The following is a 20,213-nucleotide window of genomic DNA, read 5'->3' on the forward strand; positions in this document are numbered from 1 at the left end:
CTAGAAGAAAACAAACTAAATAATTAATAATGGTTATGTTAGAGTACTAGGATTGTGGATTTTTTTCTTATTCTTTATTGATCTAAAATTTTTAATGTAACGGAAAAATGCTTTTATAATTAAGAAACACACTTATTAAGATTAGGTAAAGGGCAGATTGAATAAGGAAGTCTGATAAAATAAATAAAACAGGAAAGCTAATTATAGATAAGGTTTTCTGGAAGTAAATATACATAGCTCTCAGCTCAGTGTATGTGAACCAATGGAGAAATATGACCACAGAACTCTTATGGAAGACAGTTAACCACACGTCAGCCTGTCTACTTTGAGAAAGAACAAAAGGAAGAACAACACAAGACTTCAGACCTGCCTGGCATTTGAGAAGAGCTGGAGAGCTAGGAGTCCAGGCACATTAGAGGTTTGGGGGCTATAGAGACACTGTGAAGAAGTTACCAAGTGTGGAGGTTTCCGGGAAGTGCTTCAAGCATGACATGGTGAGGCCCTGATACTGTTTATTTTTAGAAGTCCTGTTGAGAGGAGTATCTTTCACCTCTCACTAAATTAACTATGCTCCTTGGAACTATGGACATCTTTCTGCTGTAGCAGCAATAGGATCAAAGCACGTGTTTAGAAAGAGAAGTGAAAAACACCAGATGTGAGCAAAACCACAAGGGGAATTTCAGACAGGCAACGTGCACCAGATTACCCAATTTGGAATGTGGCCCAGGCCCCAGGACAGGCAGACCCTCTGAGGATCAGGCTGGAGAGACAGAGGTTATTGATCCTGATTTAAGCCAAATGCTGCTAACTTGATTCGTGACCTTGCTCCAGCCATTGACCTCCTCCAAACCACTTTCACCATCTGTAAAATGGAAGGACTGGCTCGTTTCCCCCCAGGAAGAGCTAATGGAAACCATACTAAAAACTAGAGGTAATAATGAAGCATGATCTTGTGATCTTGAAGACTGGTGGTAAATTGTATTTGAATATATAAATACCACAACGTATACACACTTACAGTGTGTACGGGAAGGATGTGTATAAAAAATGTGGGATTAAAGACTGTGTCATATCAGTTCACAAAGTAAATAATCTACATGTTGACAATTGCAGGAAGTGTGACGGGAATTTTTTTTCCCCCCTCACTCATAGCGCTTTAGGTCTCCTGGGGTCACCCCAGATGTAGACTAAAGCATACTACCTAGTACATAGTGCTGAATAAATGTTAGATCCAGAAACAGCTTAAGCTTCAAATTCCAGCTTTCTTTATCACTTAGTTGTATGTAGCCTTGGGTAAGTTACTCCATAGGTTGGTACCTTGGTTTCCTCTTCTGTAAAATGGGGATAAAACTAATATCTACCTCCTGGACTTGTTGTGAAGATTTAATAGAGTAGTATATCTAAAGAGCTTAGAAGAGTGCTAGGTGGATGTTAGTTATTATTATCTTCCAAAACCTTCAGTGTGGACTTTAAAGCTCTCTGCATTTCTTTATTCATCTCAGTTTTCTCATCCAAATGTTTCCAACATTCTTGCTCCATTTAAGAATATTTCCTGTCTTATTAATCTATGTAGGACACTGCTCCCTCCAGACTTTAAAGCAGTCTTACTCACCCTCCACCAAAGGCATTAATTTATTCCCATTTATGCCAGCTTTTTTTTTAACAACAGAATTTTCATATTTATTGAACAGAGAAAAAGTTCACAACATATTTTTTTTTTTATTGGGGTATAGCTGCTTTATAATGTTGTGTTAGTTTCTGCTGTACAGCAAAGTGAATCAGCTATACGTATACACATATCCCCTCCTTTTGGGGTTTCCTTCCCATTTAGGTCACCACAGAGTTCCCTGTGTTATACCGCAGGCTCTCATTAGTTATTTATTTTATACATAAGAGTGTATACATGTCAGTCCCAATCTCCCAGTTCATCCCACCCTCCCCTTCCCCCCCTTGGTGTCCGTACGTTTGTTCTCTATGTCTGTGCCTCTATTTCTGCTTTACAAATAGGTTCACCTGTACCATTTTTCTAGATTCCACATATATGCGTTAATATACAATATTTGTTTTTCTCTTTCTGACTTACTTCACTCTATATGACAATCTCTAGGTCCATCCACGTCTCTACAAATGACCCAATTTCGTTCCTTTTTATGACTGAGTAATATTCCATTGTATATATATAATCACATCGTATGTATTCATTCATCTGTAGATGGACATTTAGGTTGCTTCCATGTGCTGGCTATTGTAAATAGTGCTGCAATGAATATTGGGGTGCATGTGTCTTTTTGAATTATGGTTTTCTCAGGGTATATGCCCAGCAGTGTGATTGCTGGGTCATATGGTAGTTCTACTTTTAGTTTTTTAAGGAACCTCCATACCATTCTCCATAGCAGCTGTATCAATTTACATTCCCACCAACAGTGCAAGAGGGTTCCCTTTTCTCCACACCCTCTCCAGCATTTATGGTTTGTGGGGTTTTTGATGATGGCCATTCTGACTGGTGTGAGGTGATACCTCATTGCAGTTTTGATTTGCATTTCTCTAATAATTAGCAGTGTTGAGCATCTTTTCATGTGCCTCTTGGCCATCTGTATGTCTTCTTTGGAGAAATGTCTATTTAGGTCTTCTGCCCATTTTTTGATTGGGTTGTTTGTTTTTTTCATATTGAGCTGCATGAGCTGTTTGTATATTTTGGAGATTAATCCCTTGTCAGTTGCTTTGTTTGCAAATATTTTCTCCCAATCTGAGGGTTATCTTTTCATCTTGTTTATGGTTTCCTCTGCTATGCAAAAACTTAAGTTTCATTAGGTCCCATTTGTTTATTTTTGTTTTTTTTTTCATTACTCTAGGAGGTGGGTCAAAAAAGATCTTGCTGTGATTTATGTCAAAGAGTGTTCTTCCTATGTTTTCCTCTAAGAGTTTTATAATGTCCAGTCTTACATTCATGTCTTTAATCCACTTTGAGTTTATTTTTGTGTATGGTGTTAGGGAGTGTTCTAATTTCATTCTTTTACATGTAGTTGTCCAGTTTTCCCAGCACCACTTATTGAAGAGGCTATCTTTTCTCCATTGTATATACTTGCCTCCTTTGTCATAGATTAGGTGACCATAGATGTGTGAGTTTACCTCTGGGCATTCTATCCTGTTCCATTGATCTATATTTCTTTTTCTGTGCCAGTACCGTACTGTCCTGATTACTGTAGCTTTGTAGTATAGTCTGAAGTCAGGGAGCCTTATTCCTCCAGCTGTTTTTCTTTCTCAAGATTGCTTTGGCTATTCGGGGTCTTTTGTGTTTCCATACAAATTGTGAAATTTTTTGTTCTAGTTCTGTGAAAAATGCCATTGGTAATTTGATAGGGATTGCATTGAATCTGTAGATTGCTTTGGGTAGTATAGTCTTTTTCACAATGTTGATTCTTCCAATCCAAGAACATGGTATATCTCTCCATCTGTTTTTGTTGTCTTTGATTTCTTTTATCAGTATCTTATAGTTTTCTGAGTACAGGTCTCTTGCCTCCTTAGGTAGGTTTATTCCTAGGTATTTTATTCTTTTTGTTGCAATGGTAAATGGGATTTGAGTCAATTCCTACATTGACCCCACAACCAAAAGTCTATGAAGCATCATTACATCCTCTATTCTCCCATCCTTGGTTTCTTACATAACAAGATGCCCTCTTAACCAGAGCTGTCCCAGTAAAGATTTAAAAATATGGTTTTTCTCCTCTTTAGTAGAAGTTGTCAGTCACAGTGTAGAATAGGGAATCACCTTGGAATCACTAAGCATGGCTATCTTTAGAGAGATAGGGCAAGGAGAGGAGTCATGGGTATAATGAAATCCCCCGCCCCACCCTTTGGTGAAAAGTTGTCATTAGAGAGAAAGAGGGATGTGGTAGTGGGTCCAGGATGGCAGACACTGGAATTCATCCTGGATCATGTATCCACGAAGTGGCTGTATATGAGACCAGGAAAAAAGAAAAAACAACCTGATCAGTGAGAGTTACAATATTATGGGGGGAAAACGGAGTGGAATGTTGAGGAATCCCTTTCCCTAAAGTACCAATGTGGATGGACCCTACTTTGGCACCCCTGGAGGAGCAGAGAAAGGACTCAGACACCACAACCCTTCCCTGGACAACGTTTGCTGCAGTTTCACCAGCACTAGCATCATTCCTTTCCAGGAGCGCTTGGTCATCCACCAGCACCAAGTTTGATTATGTGATCATTGTTATTGTCCTTATCATTATCGCCTTCAAATCACTTAATATTTTTTCATCCCTCCACCATCTCGTCTTCTAGGGTGCTTTTACTACACTGTCATAGGAGTCCCTAAAGATGATTTAATTCCATAGAAACATTTGAACCCCTATTATACAAGGCTAAATTCTGGGGAACACAAAGATGAGTAATATATGGTCACTGCTCTCAAGGAGCTACTAACACATGATTTAGATAGATTTAAATTGCTAACTAACACTTAATCCAGTGATGACCTAGGTTACCCTAATTATCTTCCCTATTGGCCTGCCTTGTCCAGTTCATTTTTTAACACATATTTATTGACTGTGTGCTAGGCACTGGGCTAGCCTTAGGGTGCAACAACAAATAAACGTCATCCTTACCTTTAGAAAGCATAACTACAGTGTGAAAGTACTAGGCTTGATGATATACCTGGCTGACTACAAAAGGAATAGGTAACACTTAATATACCTGTCTCTCCTCCTGTAGAGTGAAGTACACTCCACTATAGTACTTCACTCTCCCAGCCATCATGCAGTGAAGTTACAGTTTAGATGTGTTAAGTTCTTCTTTGAGTCCAACTTCAGAGGCACCTGAGAAGAGGAGGGAGAAGGACAGATCTCCTTACAATGGTGAGTAGCTGGGACCTCCACATCCTGTGCTCCTCACCAATATTCTCATCTTCCCCCGTCTCAGGAATCCAGTACCCTTCATGCTACTGCCTGATTCTATATGGGTTAGAAGTTTTTAAATAGATAAATGTGAAATATCTTTGGTTTCTTAATGAACACTCTTCAATAATTGAGGGTAATGTCAATTATATAAATATTAAGCTTCCAAGGAAAGGAAGGACTTCTAAGGAAATGTTTTCCTTATTGGGAGAAGCATTTAAGATGAAGGTAAGTATCAAACTTCCATTGATGGTGATAAAACTACTTCTTATAATATTAAGCTATACAGCTGATCAAATAAGGGTGGTAGTAAATCTCCTCAGGTCCTCTGCCCACTCAGAATAAGACCTCAAGACATGCAGGAATGACTCACTGTGACAAACTCAGACAACTATTGATTAACCGTGCTCACAGAGCAGCATAATATTAGAATAGGAAGTAACATCATAGATTGTATTGGATTACTGGCACAAGCCTAAAATTTGGAATCAGATGGTCCTAGGTTGAATTTTCAGCTCAGATTCTCTTTGCCACCTGGACCTGGGGCAATTTACTTAGCTTCTCTGCCCCTTTATTTTCTCATTTGCATAATGCAGATCAAAATTTTTATCAACCAGTGTTTTTTAAAAGGACTAAATAAAGTGACATAATTGAAGGCACTTGGAAAAGAGTGGGCACCCTGTAAGTGCTCGTTTCTTCCTTTTATTTTACAGATGAGGAACCAAAGCCTGAAAAATTGATCTAACTTGCCTGATTAACCAATGTCATCCTTGGACTAAAGCCCCTGGCTTCCTGACTCCTAGTCCAGCTGTCTTTCTATCATTTCCATAATGGGAGTTGAGCAAAGATAATAGAAAACACATTTATCCCTGGTTTTCTAAAGCTTGAGAGGGATGAAATAAAAAGAGAGGAGGAGGCTGAAGTGGGGTGAAAGGTGTAAAAAGCAGATTTACTTCCCCGGTTTTGCATTACTTTCCTGAGTTTACATTGCTTGAGCACACACCCCCTGATGGTGGAGGGAAGTGGTAGAGCGTAGCCAACATGGGATTAAAGATTGCATTACATCAATCCACAGAGTAAATAATCTACATGTCCACAATGGAAGGGAGTGTGAGAGGGTGTCTTTTTTCTTCTCTCACTTATAGTTCTTTAGGTCTCCTCCGGCTACCTCAGACCTAGACTAATTTTCCAGAAGGTCCTACATAACCCTTCTCTTCAGGGCTCCAAGCTTGCTAGTGTGTGGATTTGGCAGAGAAGTGCAAACTAAAAAGGTTATGCATAAAAAATCACTTGTGACCTGAAAATTATTTCAGTGTGGGGTTGGTGCTCCACGTGGTTGAGTAGAAAGAGCCCTGGGCCAGAGACGGGATGCCTGACTGCTTCCCCAGCCCTGCCACTAACTAGCTGGGGGGCCCCAGAAGAGGAAGTTAACCTCTCTGCGCATCTGTTTTGTAACCTATAAAATGTCATCAAAAACATTCACCACATTTTATTTTCCTTTATCCTCACAAGAACTCCCCAAGGTAGATAGTACTCTTCCCATTTTAGAGGTGAAGAAATAGAGGCTTAGAGAATTGTGACTTGCCCAATATCATTCAGCTAGTAAGTGGCAGAATCTAATAGACATTGGACTTGAGCACAGAATGTACTCTTAACCTCCAAGATAGACTACCTATATTTTGATGGGAGAAATGGATAGTAAAGTTTCAAAGCACTTTAAAGGAGTTTAAGCAAATGTTTATTACAATCATTCAGAGGGGTTATAATCCCAAGGAGGTGCCTGTACTCAAGTCATTTTCAGCTCATTGACTTTCTTATTCATTGCTTTTCATGTGGATCTGAGAGTATCAAACCACAGTTATCCTCTTTCACCTCATTTGTTTTTGGTGTCAGTTCTCCTCCCACACTGGCTGCTTTCAGGGCCAGCCAGCACCACTTCTTGCCAACTGGAGGAGTGTAAGTGTAGGAAGCCACGCTCACACACTCACAAGCCAGCACACAAATGCCCACGCTCATCAACACACGCACACGCACACACATATATTCATATTACTTTGTACGCAGATCCATGGTTTCAGAACCTGACAATTTAAGAGTTTGTCATTATTATGACAGTGCACATATCATGTACAAATAATTTCCCAGAATTGGGCTTTGGAGTGAAAAATGCTATGATAAAGTGATAGAAAGTGGAGGGATACGTACTAAGGAGAATACCAAGAGACTTAGACCCTTCTGGCTTCAGGTCCAACCTTGAATTCTGCTATAAGCTTATGAATTTCTCCCAGCTCATTCAGCCTCCTTGAAAGACCCTTACCCTTGGTGGGCAATAGGTTTGACACCTCATTGTCTCTTCATGAGCTGATTCTGAGCTTTCACTGTTGTCTACATATGTGTTCCGGGCAGTGGTGGTCATCAGACTGTAAACTTCAGAGGTTCGGGATCACATCTGTGGAATTCTCCCTTCAGTGGTTTGGCACTACATGCAATTATCTCTTCGGTGACGACAACACTTCATTCTTGCTGCTGCTTTTTGTTTGGTTTGCTTAGGAGTCAGACACAAAAGATTTTGATCCTTATTTAATTATGTATAGCCCAGAACTGTTGTGGCATTTAACAAATGAATTTATTCATTGCACATGCACTTGTGAACACCGTGGTAATATTATGTCATGTTTGCATTAACCCTTAATGTTTACAAAGTACGTCCATGATTAGTGTCACACTCAGACTTCCCTTTGAGATGGTAGAAAGGGATAAAAATATTACCTACTTCATGAGGATTAAATTTGTGAGGATTAAATGCAATAAACTACTTAGCATTGGGGGCCAGCACAGAGCAAACAGTATTAAATGTTACTATTAGTACATGACTGGCCCATATTACTGATGAGGACCCACAGCTCAGAGATGCTAAGTTACTTGTTCAGGTTGTACAGTTAAGTGGTGGAATTCAGTTAAGAATCTAAGTCTCCAGACTCCAAGCCCATTTTAGGAAATTATCAGTTGACACTGCAATCATGGAAGGAAAAAAGCAGAGCCTCAGAGGAAGAGCATTCCTGACAGTTTTATGGTGGGTGAGTAGCCAGAAGTGTTTAGAGATAAAGCACTGCTCAAGGGGTTGTGGGGAGACACAAGGCCCAGGCCATGTACCACAAGCGGCCGTGCTATTCATTTTTGGTTCTGCAAATGCTGTCTTCCCTCAGCACCTTCACATATATTGTCCTCTTTCCCGCCTGCCTTCCCTTCTTTCCCCGATCTTTCACCTGAATAATGCTCCAGGATTCCAGGCTCAGCTATTCATGGAGGCTTTCCTGAGCCTGGTCTAGGTTTTCACCTACTGATACAGGGACCCACAGCACCCTGAATGCCTTCTTGTGAGAATACTCGTCCAATGTCTCTCCCCAGCTGGAATGTAAGCAGTGAGAAATCATCAACTTTATCCTGCTTGCTGGCTGATGTATCCCCAGCACCTTTACAGTGTCTGGAACATTTGTTAAATGCAGAGCAGGTGCTGGCCAATATCAAGATGGAGAGGAAGAAGATTAAGAAAAAAGTGAGAAGACACCAACCAGAACTTAAAATGTGTTACCATTTTGCCACAGATACACGCTGAGCCACAGATAGATACAATCCTCTATTGGAGGAGTGAGGAAATGTAGAGTGGGCAACTGGAAGGAACTGAAGGAAAGACTCCAACATACAAGAAAGGCATGGAGCAGCAAATCAAAGTAAAGTGTAACAAACACGGGGAAAAGCCCATCCCAGGCCCAGTCTTCGGCAGATGAATGAAAGGGGGCTGAGAACAAGACACTGCTCAGCCTCTTGTTGGCTGCCTTTTGCTAGAAAGCGATCAGGACTCCTGCTCTCTACAGATGACTGACTACAGAATACAGAGGGGAAGAGGGAGGGAAGGAGAGTTTCCACCAGGGTGAGGTATTTCTGACTCTGCCTTGTTGACAGCAAACAGTGGCGGTAGTGGGACTTTTGACAGGAAGTGTCCACCTCTGGGGGAGTCAGGATCGGGCCAGGAGGTAGAGCAACCCTGGCACCCTAAAGCCCTGGCTTTTTCCCCTCTGCACTCTGGTGCAGGAGCCTCCACATCTCTCATGCCTCCTTAGGGCAGCCGGGGGAGGGCACGAGGCCAGCCTTCAGCAGGGACCATTTCGTTTACATTCCCACCCCTCGGCCCTGGGAAGCCCCGAGTTCCCACACTCACTGAGGCAGGAAGGTCGCCACGGACACCTCATCTGTCCGGGTTGCTGACTAACTACAGATAAGCAGCAGCTGCTGCATCCACATTGGATGCAGATTGCCCACCCTGGAACCAGGCGGAGAAGGGCCAACCTCTGCCCACTGGGGGGTGGGGGACCACAGGGCCTCCAGGGCCATCTGCTGCGGCTGAGGCCAGTGACCGCGGTGGGGTGGGGGGGGGCCGAAAAACTCGCTTTGGCAGAGCTGCTGGACGGGACCAAGGAAAGGCAGGTCTTAGGTGTGCTTACCCCACGGCACAAATCCAACCCGACAGCCGTTGAGCACTTGACAGTTTTACAGTACTCTGTTGCATACTTTTTCTCACATCACTCTGACCACCACCCGTGAAGAACACAGAGCAGGTGTTTTTGTGTCCATTTTGCAGATGAGTAAACAGCCTCAGGATGTTTGAGAGACTTGCCCAAGTTCTCACAGCTAGTCAGTGGTAAAAGCCGTTTTTTCACGGCCTGTTTGGTGGGTCTTTCCATTACTATGCGCAAACACAACAAGCCAAGTGGACAAGTTCCAATTTTTATCTCTGAAAGAAAACTCCTCCTCCTGGGTTTAACCTGTCTTCCACCCAGCCTGTGGTGTAGCGAGAAACACTTCAGTCTTGGAGTTTGAATCCCGATTCCCCTTCTTGCCAGCCAAGTAATTTAGCAGCTGTGTGATTTTGGATTTGATTTTCTTGAATATTCGCTTCCACATGTGTAAAATGGAGTTGATGTGGCTTAAGTTGTGGAGGCTTCTGTAAGGATTAAGAATAACAGTAAACATCTACTGACTATTTTCCGTACCCCCAGCTCAGTTCTAAGCACCTCATGTGCACTGACTCACTGAATTCTCACAACAGCGCTAGGTTAGTTCATATGTGCTATGTTATTTCACTTCATAGATGAGGAAAAAATGGCAGCGGTAAAGAGACTTACCCCAGGTCATGCAGCAAACAAATAGCAGAGCCAGGATTCTCACCCAGGCTGTCTGACACCAAAGCCAAGTGCTTAATCTCCATGTTATACTGACTATGCAAATTATGATTACTGCCTACAATAAAGTACTCAGTCAATAGCTGTTACTAGGTATTGGGGCAAGTGTAGCTTGATTTATAAGCAAAGTGAAGAGCTAACTGCCTGAACTAATTAGATAAACCAAAGGCCTGTCCACTAGGAAGTATCTTCAGTTTAGTATGCCATGGTTTCTCATTTGCCACCACCAGCGTCATTCCTTTAGAACAGGAAGACACTTCGGGGACGTTTGGCAATGTCTAGAGACATCTTTGGTTGTCACAGATGTGGGAGTGCTACTGGCATCTAATGGGTAAGGCCAGGGGTGCTGCTGAACATCCTATAATGCACACAACCGTCCCTGCATCAAAGAATCATCTGGCCCCAGTGTCAATATGCTGAGGTTTAGAAATTGCTTTAATATTGAGCATTTATTATTGACTAAATACTAAATATTGAGTATTTAGTAAGACTACTTTAGTCTTGAAGAGCCCTGTTAATACACAAACTTGTCACACAGAACAACAAAGTAATGTTCTGTTTAACATCTCTTGATATGCTGACACAGTTCAATCTACGCAATATTTGTTATTACTATTGCTATTGTTACTGTTGTTGTTGCCAAGCAAAGATGTGTGCCCTAGAAATGATCAAGCCGATTTGGGGTTTGTGGTAGAGTTAGAAAACTGAAGCTCTTTTTCTGTCAAATTACGTTACCATCCTCCAAATTGCTGACATTTCTTCCAATATGTTGAAATAGGTCATAAATAAACTCACAGCAATGCCATTTCCTTTTAACATGCAGTTCTGTGAATCCCTGATATCTCTCAGTTCAGTCAGCTCTTCTTTTGTGCCCCTTCCCATTATGCATACACCAAACAGATTTTTTTTTTAAGTCTGATTTTGTTGGCCTCTTTTGGAAAGTCCTATAGCTACTAACATCTTCAAAATGGTAAACATTTGGGGGCTTCCCTGGTGGCGCAGTGGTTGAGAATCTGCCTGCCAATGCAGGTGACACAGGTTTGAGCCCTGGTCTGGGAAGATCCCACATGCCGCGGAGCAACTAGGCCCGTGAGCCACAACTACTGAGCCTGAGCGTCTGGAGCCTGTGCTCCGCAACAAGAGGGGCCTGCGCACCGCGATGAAGAGGGGCCCCCACTTGCCGCAACTAGAGAAAGCCCTCGCACAGAAACGAAGACCCAACACAGCTAAAAATAAATAAATAAATTTATTTAAAAAAAAAAAAAGGTAAAAATTTACTTTGCCAAACAGAACTTTGACCAGAAGAAGACTCTTCATATGTGAAGTATCTGTGATGTTTGGCAGACATCCAGCTTTCTTACTTTGTTGGAGAACACTGTGCCTCACATCACTGTGACTCACTGATTTCCATATCATTGTGCATTAGCTTAAAATACTCAATAAATAATCCTGAAAGGAGTTGTATCAGTCAGTTTAAGCTAGGTTATGATGCAATAACAAATGATCCCAATATCCCAACCACAAAAAAAGATTTATTTCTTGTTCATATTGTGTGTTCATCATGTATTGGTTGTAGCCCTGTTTCATCTGTTCATTCATCATTTAAACCAAAGGAGCAGGCCTTATTTGGGACATGATGGTATCATAGCAGGAGGAAAGAATGATGGTGGAACAACATGATAACTCTTATAGCTTCTGCTCAGAATTGCTCAGAAGTGGCACACGTTCCATATGCCAATTTGTTTCTTGCGTTGACCTTCCATTGGCCAATGCAAGTCAATAGCCAAGCCAGATGTCAATGGGGCAGAGATGTATATTCTTCCTACAGGCCCCACAGGCAGAGGTAGTGAATATTCTGAACAATAATATAATCTACCACAGGACTCTGTCTTTGTCACCAAAGTCATGAACTTCCTCAGAGCCAGGGCCTTAGCCTTGAATCACTACATTTTCAAGAAGTTTTTAGCAAGAAATGGGGGAAGAATATAAAGTGAAAGAGTTGAAGAGGCAAAATTGTCAGATTCTAGTGATTGATTTGTTGAGGAGCAGAGGTGGATGGCAAACGTCAAGGAAAAGACAAGAGTCAAAGATGACTTCTAGGACTCCAGGACTGATGAGTGATAATGCCGACAATTGAGATAGAGAACAGAGAAGGAGAGGAGGTTTAGAAGGAGAAAGGGCAAGTTTGTTTTTGTTTTAGATTGAGAAGACAACTTTATTGCTCCTTACAGCTGTCCCCTGAAAACCCACTTTATTGGTTCTTTCACCCTCTCCTCCTTTTTTGGGGGGGCAAGTTTTATTTTTGACCCAATGAACATGAGGTGTCTTTGGAACAACCATGTAGAAATATTCACTAGACAGATGACTATATGAGTGTGGCTCCCAAGAGAGTACTGAGCTAGAGACAAAGATCTGAGATTCAATCACATATAAGTAGTCATAAGTGATAGCTATTATGATTATATTTATTGAGCACTTACTATGTCAGGCACTGTGAGAAGCAATTTACATACATTTTCGTATTTAATTCTCATCATATCCCTGGTCCATGTTGTTTATCCTTACTGTGTAGATAAGGGTATGAAATCTAAAGAAGCTTTAAAAAGCAAAACAAAACTCTGACTGTCTCACAGCTAGGAATTTGCAAAAAAGGACCCAAATGTTTGCCTCCACAACCTACATTTCAATGAAGTATGCTCTTATTTGGAACCATGACAGCAAATGAGAACATCCAGGCACTACAGAAAGAGAGAGAAGATAAGAACAGTGGGTCAAGGGTAGGACTCTGAGGAATATGAATATTCAAGGATCAGGAAGAAGATCCCTTAAAGAAGACAGAGAAGGAACAAGTAGGAGGAAACCAGAAGAGTGCAAAGTCTCAGAAGCCAAGTGTGTAGAGAGTGACAATGAAAAGAGAGTGTCTAACAGAGGCAGCGACTGCAGAGTACTTGAAGAGCAGGGCTGGGAAAGGTCCATGGGTGTTGGCAGCTAGGTCTAGTCCCTGGAAATACCTATACCCTCACAGAAGTGTCCATAACCAGCTATATTCCCCACCCAGAACCCCAGGAGTAAAATATCAACTGTAGGTGGCTGGTCACATGCTGACTTTGTAAACACCAACCTGTTGCTGGTTCATTCTCTTTGAACTCTGCCTCCAGAGACTGCCTTGATTTTTTGACCTGTTCGAGTGGGTCTTTGTTTCTGGGTCTTGGTGACCCGGCTTTTGGACTCTGTACCTGTGTGTACATGTCTGAGGTTCTGGCCTGTTTTCTCTGCTTAGGAAACCCAGCCTTACACCACATGCCTACTCTTGGTTACTACCTACTCCCAACTTGAGGGAGTAAGGTCGGACACTGTCCCTCAATCCACAGGGCTGTGTCTCCTGCTAATTCTCTGCCACTCAGCTCCCAGAATTGAAATGAGGAGTGTGGTTTCAGATGGTGGCTGCTGTATGATGTGGCAAATTACTGACAGTAGGGCTGCTGGCTTTGAGATCACAGGTTGCTGGTCAGACCTTGCCAAGCCTTACAATGCTTTTTGTCAGAGCAGCCTCTCAGTCTTCAGGTGAGCCCTCCCAGTTGCCATGCTTTTTAATCTAGCTCCAGCAGTTTATGGAGCTATGAGAGTTATATTTGGGGACAAGAGGACACTAATGTAAATGGGACTTTTCATGTCTGCTGGGAAAGCAGGATGCTGAACAGCTGTTCAACTATAGCTGGGAAGGCTACACTGTGGGCACCACTGGGACTTTTTCACAGCCATGACTGACCGGTAAGAGCCCTTTGTCCATGGAGTGGCCAACTTCACCGTTAGAGTGGATGAGTATTCAGATCTCCTCTACTCGCAGCAGCTTGAACTGAATGAACCAGTATTATGGGTTCCCTCTGAGGTAAGGGCTCTAGGATCCTCCAGCGTCTCTGCTCTTTGTGTTCAGTTGGATGCTGCACACATCCATCACCTTTCTATGACCACAACCCCCCAGCAAGGGTTACCAGATTTATTGAATAATAATACAGGACACCCAGTTAAACTTGAATTTCAGATAAACAACAAATACTTTTTTAGTATGTGCTATACAACATTTGGGATATACTTATACTAAGAAATTATTCATTATTTATCTGAAATTCAAATTCAACTAGGTGTCCTGTATTTTACTGGACAATCCTATGGGCACCACAACCCCCATTACCTGAGACTCAGTAGGGATTCATAGGCCTTGGGATCCATTGGTCTCCACTTCTCCCAGGAAGGCACTGGGGCACTTTGTGAAGAATAAAAGCAGAGAACTGGGCCTCTGCTATGATTACTGGGGTCTTGATCCTGTCTGGTCCCCTATGCTCCTGGGGCAGTTCCAGGGGTCCATGAAATTACACCTCCTGAGTGCCTAGAACCTTGTTTGCCTTCCATCAGCTGCATTTGGAAGACAAAGAGGGAAAGATGGCTTTTTAGAAGTGTCTAGACAGTTTGTAGAGACCATGATATCCTTGATCTGTGGCAGCACCAAATGATCAGTATCCTGCATGACTGTCCAGGGGATGGTTTTTGCATTTCCTGGACAATGTCCTAACATACCCTTGAACACCTCCGCACATACCCTGTCCAACTATGCCTCATATAATTCTCCAGTCCGGCAATCCTGGATTACCTGAAGCATCAGCACCTCCAAAACCGTCTCCAGACAACTCCAGTTTGGTGTAGCCAGGTGTCTATGATTCTGGAGTGAGAGACCCCTGGTCAGTTGACACAGACATTCCAAATTCGGCTTGATAGCATTTTGTTCTTTTTTGTGCAACTGACCTAGTAATGACCTCCTAAAAAGAGAGGGAAGTTGGCCTGATGTGCTGAGCTGGACAATATTTTTCATGCAAATCAAGACTCCCTTCACCTTTGCCCCATTATAGCACTAGCTGGCACTTACTATGTGCCAGAAACTCGTCTACATTGAATTTATTAATACAGGACTTTACCTGTATTAATAAATTCAATGCTTATAATAACCCTATGAGGTGTATGCTGTTACCACTGCTGTTTTACAGATGAGGAAACTGAGACAGAGAGATTAAGTAATTCCTCTAAGGTCACACAGGTTAAAAAGTTGCTAAGAAGTAAAAACTGGGATTCAAATGTGGGCAGTCTAGCTCCAGAGTCTGTCCTCTTAACCTTTGTGCCAACTCTAGGTAGCCTGGACCCAGCTTGGTTCAGCCTAACACTGTTGGGACTGGTGTTGCTGACACTGGTGCTCCTGACCAAGGAGGCCCCTGTTCTGTCCTCCATTATCCCCATTTGGGAAGGAGAATGGCTTGCTGTGAAGATGTCTTCAAGGCCTAGAGGGTCTAATGCATGATAGTGAGCTCAGTCTGCAGTAGCCTGAAGCATCCACTACAAACCTGGAAGCTTAGCTCATGCTATGCAAGGTGGCTTGCCTTATTTTATGAGCCTTGGGTGCTCCATCAGCTACACACCCAGCAACAGAACCACAGGGCAGATGGTCTAGGTTGTAAGCCTGAATACAAGGGGCAGCAGAGGCCATCAACCTTGGAAGAGTCTGACTTGAACATTTCACAGTCATTCAGCCCAAATTATCTTTCAGTCATCTACATGTGTTCCTAATCCAGATCCATAGCCTTTTGGGTGCAACTCAGAGAGGTATGAAATACTAGGAGGACGTCTATGAGAGTAGGGTGGTGCACATCCTGCCAGGAAGACCTGAATGTAGCCTCAGTTCAGCCACCCATCTGCTCCTCTACCAAAACACAATCTGTGGCCCTCTTCAACATCATGTGTGCTGGTACACTACCACAACAAGACCTGGACCTCAAGCAGATATTACCTGGGTTTCCTAAAGAGTAGCTGTGGCTCCTTCTTACCCTCACACCCCTCCAGGACTCCACCTATGGGACTCCCATCTCTGGTCTGCCTCTCTTGCCCAATCATTACTCGGTCCTGGCAGTGACAGCTTTATAAAGAAGGCATGCTTCCCTCCCTGCACTGCTCCTTTATCCAGTCCAGCCCCTTATACCCTGATGGGTAAAAGAGAGTTTCTACTTCCATGGTCTGTCAAAGCACTGCTTTCCAACCAGAGCCCTTGGGTCTATCAGGTCCACATCCACCTGCCTGCTACCCCTAAATGGGTGACAAGAGTAGTGCTTAAGGAATACCTGCATTCTTCTACTGCACACACACAATTGACTGCTCTGTCTAGTGTCGCTGCCACAGAATTTGCTTTCAGAATTTATTGTTTCCCTCTTTTCAGAACTGCTTTTCTGTGCAACAATATTTTGCATCCTTATCGTTTTCTTGCACCCCCTCTTCCTTGCACTATTGATGCTCCTGCAGCTAGAGAGTACCTGGGAAGGTATGCACCAACTTGAAGGAATTTTGATGAGTATACCAAGTTTTTGCTGGCAGCAGCCTTCAGAGAGGAAGATTGAGCATGGGATGCCATCTCATTCTCCCCTAGCACATTCATTCTACCTATCTAATATGAAAGCTAAGGATTGCTGATAATAATAACACCACCAGCAAAGAGATCTATCATTTCTTGAGCACTCACTATGGGTCAGGTAGTGTGCTACATGCTTTGCATATATTTTCTCACTTAATCCTCCCAACAATGCCGTAAAGAGGATACTATTTTACCTCTAATTTATAGCTGAGAAAACTGACTTGCCAAAGATCACATAATGAGTAAGTGGTAGAGCCAAATTTCAAACCCCAGTTAATTTAAAGCCTGGGCATTCAGCCACCTTGTTTTCATTGTCATATATCAGCTAACTTCCTCCATGTCCAACCTCCCAGCTCCTTCTATTCTTTTCTCTACTCCTAAATCTCCAGCCACAACCCCAACGAGGAGGGGAAATAAACATGAACTGTATTCCCAAGAGGAAGTAGACTCATTATGACACTGTGACTGACCTCACCCACTGGACCACGGGAAAGAGTGAGGGCATGAGGAATTGTTTTCATTTGGCCCTTTGAAACAGAGACCCTACTCAAAGTAATGAAGGGTATGTTATAACTACTACTTCCCTGTTTCATTCACTAATGGATCCCGAACACCTAGAACCATGCCTAGCTAGTAGTAGGTGACCAACAAATATTAGCACAGAATACAGGAATTTGGGGTTGGCCTGACGAAGAACACAGGAACCCTAGTAAGTCTGGGTGGCAGGAAAGTGGCTTTCAGTAGAGTAGTAAAGTAGTGGCTTCAGTATGACCCTCCATGGCCACCACTCCTTTGTATGGCATCCTTTCAACTCCAGTTTCCATGGCTAACTGCCCCATTATCTCCATGTTTCCCAGTTCAAATCCCAGAAGGAGAGAATCTGATTGACCAAACTCACCTTTTCCATTCAAGCCCTGGTTTTTGCAGGGGCAGCCCTAATGTCAGGGCCCAATTCCTGGTCCAATCAGGAGCCATCCCTGGGTAAAGAAAAATCTAGCTCTGCTTCTCAGAGCAGGGGGCTGTGGGTGGGGCAGTTTCATCTTGAAGAGGAAGTTGGGTGTGGCAGGCACTTTGTTGACATATCCAGTGTAGGAGTGCTCCTGGGAGCCCATCTCTCATCTCTGAAAAGTGACTTTGTAAGTTAGAACTTTTCACCAGGCATTCCCAGGAATGCCCAGGTAAATGCAGCTGGTAACTTGCTGAGTTTGGAATTCCTCTTGGCCTGCCATCTCTGCACTCTTTCTTCTGGGACTACCTTGGTTTGTCAGCTTCTTACCTGTTTGCAGTTGGCTCTTTCTGGACTCTCTTCTACTTAGGTGAGTTGGCTTCTAACTAGACTGCTTGACTGTTGGACAAGGTAGGTGTTTGGATTCAGCTTTGGTACTGGATCATGCTTTCAACTTGGATGAAATGGCCTCACATCTTGCGCCCTTGCCCCCTCCTTTCTACTCAAATTCACTCTGCTTCAAGTTATCATTTGCTTGAGGGTGCCTTCCCTTCCCAGCCCACCAACATATTCCTGATGGCATGACTTTAAGAAATAGTTGGTGGCTTCAGTGAGAGCAATTTTAGAGGAATGATTGGGGTAGAAACCAGATAGAAGCAGGTTGAGGAAGTGGAAATAGTGAGTATAGACTACTCTTCTGAGAAGTTTAGATGAAAAGAAGGGGAAGGAAACATCTACATGTCAAGATTTGTGTTTTTTTTTTTTAACTTAGAGTTTGCTCTGATTGTATAATACATAATTTTGTCAAACAGTTTGAAAAAATAAAAATTATAAGCAATAAATGTATAATTCCCCATAATTCAACTACCTACATAATTATGATAGTTACTCATTTTTGAGCACCTACTAAACAGAAGAACTGTTCTAGTCACTTTATAAATAGTGTTTCTATTTACTGTGTGATATAAAGTCCCAGCTGGGCCAGAATTAAGACAGATATGTCTGTGACATCAAGTAAGACAATATCCCCTCCCCTCAAGCAATAATTAGCATCCACTGATTTACAAGGGGGCTAAGAGTTTGTTGGGGGAAAACTCAAATTCTGGCTTTAGGAGGGTTTTGTTCGTGCATAGCCATGTCTGGGGGTAGTTCCAGAGGTAGACATGGCTGGCAGGTATAGTGGGGCCCCCAGAGAAAGCACAGCCTGTTGAGAAAGGAGTCTGCAATGGTAAGGCTGGGCTTTAGTCCTGCAAGGCCATGGCCAGTCTGGCTGTTATGTGGCAGGGCCTAACTCAGCTTCCTCGTGTGTGTCTTTCCAGAAGAAAACAAAGAATGGCCTCTGTGTAACAGAAAGAGCCATTTTGTGAAACTCTGAAATGCCCTAGGGCCTATCACCCGGTGGGTAACTGAGTGTAGCATCCGGGAAAAGAGCCTTTCCTTTCTCACTTTGAGAGAGGATGCTGACAGTCATCACAGGAGCTATCCAGCCCTAAATTTCCCACAAAACTAGCACCACGGGGCCAGTTGTAGTGGCAGAAAAAGTTTTTCTTTAATTCGCAGCAAGGTAACGGTAGCAGACTTCAGTTAGTTCGGTAACATTTTACCTTGAGCATTAATGCTGAAAAAAATGGACTCTCTTACTTCCTGTTTTTCAAAAGCATTGTTGACTAGGGGAACAATGCAGGGCTCCCAGTGAGGCATGGGTGTGGGCTTCTAGCTCACCGTGGTGCTGTCAGAGCCAGCGTCATGGCGTTAGGTGAAGCTAACTGTAACAACAAATGATGGCATAACTGATTCAAGAACACAGGTAAGAGCTGCTCACTAATGACTCAACAATACCTTTTCCACCTTGTGTGCTGCACAAACAACACCTTCACACCCTGTATAAAACCGAACACCCTTGCCGTCCCACCTGCCTAGTACCACCCACCCCAACTTTTTCTCCACAGCATTTATTACCATTTCACGTACCATAGTTTTTCTTATTTCTTCTTCTTTTTTAAAAATTGTCTTTTTCCTACTCTAGAATGTAAACCCATGAAAGTAGCGTCCAGGTCTACGTGTTTATTGCTGTGCCCCCAGAGTCTAGCTCAGTGACTGGCACAGAGTATTCAATAAATAAATAGTCACTGAGTTCATCCATTTTGTAAGTTTCCCCCAAATTTGGGTAAGGATGAGAACCATTAAGATTTTAATTAGCAGCTGGATTTATAGCCTGGAGGAACCTAGAATATGTGCTTTCATTTATAATAACCCTATAAGGTACATACTATAATATGCCTATTTTACAGATGAGGAAATTGGGGATTAAAGCAAAAGCAACTTGCCCCAGGCCCCACAGATAATAAGGGCCAAGGCCAGAATAAGCTAATATAGTAAGTATGAAGACCGTGTAGGAGGTATTGCTAAAGCTGAGGCAAGAGCTAACAAAAGCCTTAACTGATACGGTAGAAATGGGAACATAAAAAAAAGAGATGGAAAGGAAAGAAACTGTGAAGATTGATTAGAAACATGGGAGACAGAATTCAATGCACTGCTAGAAGTAGCCCATAAAAATCAAATGAGGAAAGGGGGATTTCTTCTAAGAGGAAGGTAACTTCAATTTATTTCAGGAAGAAAAAAAGAAAGGAACAGATCAAGTAAATGTAAGCCCTTGCAGCTTTGAGCAT

This window comes from Balaenoptera physalus, assembly GCF_965194825.1.
Source record: "Balaenoptera physalus genome assembly, chromosome: 1".
Taxonomy (NCBI): domain Eukaryota; kingdom Metazoa; phylum Chordata; class Mammalia; order Artiodactyla; family Balaenopteridae; genus Balaenoptera; species Balaenoptera physalus.